Source organism: Bison bison, unplaced genomic scaffold (genome assembly GCF_000754665.1).
Source record: "Bison bison bison isolate TAMUID 2011002044 unplaced genomic scaffold, Bison_UMD1.0 scf7180017864167, whole genome shotgun sequence".
NCBI lineage: Eukaryota > Metazoa > Chordata > Mammalia > Artiodactyla > Bovidae > Bison > Bison bison.
Window position 1 is genome coordinate 4997142 of NW_011494739.1, and position 4866 is coordinate 5002007.

Here is a 4866-nt window from a genome sequence, read left to right on the forward strand (position 1 = left end):
TTCAGGTTAGCCAGCTCTTCCAACATCTGGCTACCCTTCTGCTAGTCTCTCAAGTCCCACTTCTGATTTGTGATGAAGCTTCAGCTCTGATCCCCACTCATCCAAGAGATTTGGGGTTTTCAGATTCTGGTAGCCAGTCACTACAGTGAAATAAACAAGAGTGGACAAAAGGGGGACACTGGAATTAAATGCCGCAATCTTTTCTTCCTGATCCTAATTTACCCTCAAATTAAGGTAATTGCTACTTGAGTCTAAGGGTCCTTTCTCAGCCCACAGCAGTGGTTTCAACTGGGGGTGGTTTTGCCTCCCAGAAGACATTTGGCAAAATTTAGAGACATTTTTGGTTGCTACAACGAAGGGGATGCTACTGGCATCTAGTGGGTAGAGGCCAGGGATGCTCCTAGACATCCTCCAGTGCCCAGGACAGTCCCCACAGCACAGAACTCCCTGGCCCCAGAAGGCAACTTGTGTAAAGGCAGAGAAACCGCCATCTAGACGAGTATGCTGACCAATTCTTAAATTCTTCCCTCTGGCGGCTCCCACCCGGCCCTTCCTAGGCCCAACACTCTTTCCTGTTATGTCCCCCCTTTTTCTCTCCAGTGCTCCAAGTGTTTGAGAGTCTGTCACCAAATTTATTTCTCCCCTTGAAGATTTTATCTGATCGAGTGATTTCATATCCTAATAAGGATAACTGTCACTTTGAATTTGGGGTCTTGTCTTGACTTTGGTCCCGTCCTCCTAAATAATAGGCTGAAAGAAATCTCCACCCAGACTGTACCTCCTTCTCCCCTCTGTCAGGTCCAAAACCAGACTGGCTAGGCACCATGCCAGCTTTTCTCCAGGTCCTGACTTCTCCATCCCAGGTGCCAGACCTGGGCTCCCCTGCCCCTTGCATGTTGCACCGGGGAGTTGCTGGAGGGTCCTCTGGGATCCCTCTGAGTCCCTTCCTCCAGTCTTCTTGCCTCCTTCACTGTGCCTGTTTCTCTCTCCCTTAAAGGTCATGACCGGCCAGGGCCTCCTTTGTTCTCTTCGGCAGGGCCATCCTCCACACTTCCCCAATCCCGCCCTAAAACAAGGCTCAAATCCTCACTTGGAGGATTAAAAAAAAAAAAGTTCAATATCTGTTCCATTTCCTACCAAAGAAGCCTCCAAACTGCTTGCCCTGCTATTTCATGGCATCCTCAGAGAAACACTATCAGTATTCCCTGCCTCTCTCTCCCACTGTTCCCCCAGGCCCGGCCGGGTGACCTGTTCTCTTTATCTAGCCGTGTGCCACGTTTCTTACTATTGGATCTTTGTTCGTGGTAGGCCGAAGTCTCCCATCCCCCCACTTTTGCTCACAGCCTAGCCATCCATCCCTTCGTGGAGGCCCATCTGCAACTCCATTTTCTCCATCAAAGTCCCCCCCGCCCCCGCCCCAGTTGAGGGGTCTTTTCTTTCATTTTTATGTTGCTTAGCCTCTAGGAAGGAAGATACTGTCGGCCTGATCCTCATCCCATCAGTGCGTGTGCTCTCCTGGCAAATAATCCAGGTGCTACAGGCTCCTGGGGATGCAGAACAGACACTCTGCACCCATTCCTGTTGAACGGTGCTGTAGGAAAGAGCCTCGGTGACGTGGGCTGCGCGCGAGGCCTGGCGAGTGTAAACCGTCCCTTTAGGGCCCCCATCGCGGCCTCCTTGAGGCTCCAAACCGCGACGCCTACTGACCTTCCACTTCGGCAGGGCTCAGCATCCCCACGACCTCAACTCCTTATCCATCTGGGGCTGTTCCTCTGCATCGGGGCAGTGAGCCCCCTCTCTCCTCAGGGTCTTGGCCCTCTACCTGCAGGCCCTTCGCCGCCTCCTCGCCTCGCCCTGGCAGCGGATCCCTCTTAGGGGTTTGCCCACCGCCATCAGCGAGAACGAGGGCTGCTCCCTGAGAGACCCCACCTCCCCTTTCAGCCTCGGTGACCTGGGGTATCAGGAAGTGACCCCACAGCACCAGCCGGCCTCGTGGCAGCCCAGGCCTGGCCGCCATACGCCCGCCCACCAACCGCTCTTAACCACCCCAGCGGCACAACCTCTTAGGGCGTTCCAACGCGGCGCCCCCTATTGGACCTCCCACTCATATCCGGTTTCCGGTCTGACGCCCCCCGCTCATTCGCTAGGCAGCCTTGATTGGCGTGACCCCAGCCCAATGGCTGACCCAGCACTGGGGTCGGAGGGGAGTGAGTTGACTGTTGCGACCCAGTTGGCACATTCCGTGGATGCTCAAAAGGTTGAGCCGTTACGTGTGGGGGTAGTTGTCCAAAGTTTGGACCAAAGTTCAGTGTTGGTACTTGGAAGTGTGTTGACCCGAAGAGCTGAGATTATACGCCCTTGGGGTGGGGGTGGGGGGCTCCAAACGTTACCCGGGGTCCGACTTTGTCAGTTTTCCTCGGCACAGCTCATCCGCATGGGTGGTGGTTTACGGGGGGCAGTGATGCGCGGTGGCTCTGACCCCCTCGTTCAAAGAGGGATGTGTTAGGTTTAGCGAGGTGGCAGTGTGTGTGCGTACGTGGTTCGCCTGACTGTGGCTCGTAGATACAGCGATCCAGGCGATGCGACCTAAGCGATGCGCCCCGCTTGCCGCAGCCCACCTTGCACGTACCCCGCCATCCCTCCCCACGCCCTAAGGCCAAGTGATCACCTCCTTCTTGCCCAGCTACCTTCCATCTAAAAGTGGCTCATGGGTCCATGTCACCCACTGGCGAGACAGATATGCTTGAGTCCCGGGTCTTACATGAACCACACGCAGCAAATTTTTCCTGGGGCTCAAATCCCTCCGCAGACCCCCAAACCTTGATCTGTGTCCATGCACACGCCAAGCCCACCCAGGTGGTGGTGGCATTTATCCCTGCCGGCTCTGAGCCCACCACGCACTACAGCGACGGCGATGGGAGCTCAAGCCGGACGAGTGCCGGGTTTGTGGCCGGACTTAGTGCCGCCTCAGCGGGCTCAGGCATTCGAAAAGTAAAGCAGCTGTTCTGGGGGACCCATAGCGAGACGAGAAGAACTTGAAGGGGGCTGGAGAGGGGCTAGAGGAGCTGACTGATCAACCCCGCAGCCGGTGCCCGAAGCGGGGAACAAGCGCACAGCGGTCGCAGCTGCCCGCACGGCACGGTTTGTATCTTTGGGTTCGGTGCGCACGGGGTTTTTCAGTCTCCGAGACCACCTTAAACCGGCCATAAATCTCAACTGAAATTCCATTTAGCCCTTTCCCAGAACAACAGGACCTCTGGAACTCTGGGGCCTTCAGTCTGTGGGGTCCCTGTGTGCGTCCCGCAACCCCCAGTTCCGTGCCGCGGCAGCTACCGCTTGGGAGGGTCTTGGTAGTAGATACCCAAGACCCTCTTACTCCCTTGTATTTATCGTCGTCCCCATGAACGGGGAAGAACCCTGCCTGCGTCACCCTAGGCCACTGCAGAGACCCCAGAATGTGGTGGGGATGGGGGACATTGATGTGCTAATTTATAGGAGCCAGCCTCGGCAACCGGCAAACAAAAGCCGTAGAAGCGATGTAAAGTACCCCCAACACATTTTAAAAACAAATTGCATGCTCACACTCGTCAGCCCCTTTGCCCTCGCCACTTGTCTGCTCCGCCGGTGGGCTCACGACCACCTGTCGCATCCCCGCGCGCTCCTGTACCCCCTTTGCACGCGCCCGAAGCCTTGCGCTCCAGACTCGGGACTTAGGATCTGAGGATGCTCGGGGCTGGGGGCTGCGGCTCAGAGGTTCAGGGGTAGTTTGGGGTTACGAAACACTCCTGCAGTCCCCCCTCCCCCCGAGGAGAGTCTGTTGGGTCTGGGAGGGAGGGGTTCAGCTCCTGCGCTCCCGCAGCCCGGGGCCCACGTCTTGCGTCACGTGTCCTGCAACGCAGGAGAGCGCTCTCTCTGACCAGGGGAGAAGAGAGGAGAAACACTCCAAATCAGTCAGGGAGAGGACTGGAAGGAGCCAAAACGTCCCTGCGAGGCCTGCGCTCATCAGCCCCCTTACCCAAAGTCTGGGGCTCCCGGAGCCTGGCGACGGCTCCCAGAGCCATCTCGACACTGAACCTGCGTCCTCTGGTGGCTGAAAAAGAGCACGACAAGCGATTTTCGGACCGAATCGGCGCGCTCCTCTGATCCAAGCAGGCGGGGCTGGCCTGGGACTGAGCAAAAGAGAAAGAAGGGGACAAGTAAGGCCAAAGGTGGTGGTGGTGGGGGGGCAGGAGCAGCCTGAGGGGAGAAAAAGTGATCAGAAAGGAGCCAAGACTCAACCAGCAAAAATAGACTTGTTTTTGCCATGGTCTGGGGTTCAAGGCCTTGAACCCCTGAACCCCTAGACCTCACTAGGGTTGGAAAGTGAGGTCGGAGAACTTTCCAGCTGGTACTTTGATTTAAATTTTTTGAAAATATTTTTTTCACCCTAGTTCGGTTGGGTGCTCCGTCTCACGGGGCCCCAAGTTTATTTTAAGAAGCCGCCACCGTGTTATGGGCGTGCGCAACTGCCTCGACGGCAATAATATGTCAGGACAACGCAATAACCCCCCTGAACTCGGGGAACAGCCCGAGCAACCACCTTTGGAGGCCCCAGGGGCAGCTGCCCCCGGTGCTGGGCCTGGCCCAGCCGAAGAGATGGAGACCCCACCGCCTCACAGCGAGCCCATCCCCATCGAGACTGAAGGCGAAGCCTGTGGACCCCCAGAGGTCTCCAGACCCAACTTCCAGGACCTCGGCCAGGCCATCAAGGAAGCTGGAGCCCATGGAGGGTACAGCCCACCTCCCGAGGAAGCCATGCCCTTCGAGGTCGAGCAGGCCAGCTTGGGAAGCTTCTGGCCTACTCGACCTCGAAGGGAGAGCGGGAGA

The 4866-nt window shown here is 57.0% G+C and overlaps 2 protein-coding genes and 1 long non-coding RNA gene across 8 annotated transcripts in view; 2 read left to right on the forward strand and 1 right to left on the reverse strand.

Moving 5' to 3' along the window:
- The window catches only part of LOC104989975, a 31293-nt gene extending 27977 nt beyond the window's left edge, over window positions 1-3316 (reverse strand). For all 3 annotated transcript variants that reach the window (XR_825448.1, XR_825449.1, XR_825447.1), the window contains exons 1-2: window positions 1708-3316; window positions 2-140 (exon numbers count right to left, since the gene is read on the reverse strand). This is a non-coding gene — a long non-coding RNA (uncharacterized LOC104989975). The remainder of the gene's footprint in view (window position 1; window positions 141-1707) is intronic.
- The window catches only part of LOC104989974 (neuroendocrine secretory protein 55), a 57778-nt gene that overhangs the window by 8942 nt on the left and 43970 nt on the right, over window positions 1-4866 (forward strand). The gene's annotated exons all lie outside the window — the stretch shown is intronic.
- Window positions 1-4866, forward strand: part of LOC104989972 (guanine nucleotide-binding protein G(s) subunit alpha isoforms short) — a 66963-nt gene that overhangs the window by 8042 nt on the left and 54055 nt on the right. The gene's annotated exons all lie outside the window — the stretch shown is intronic.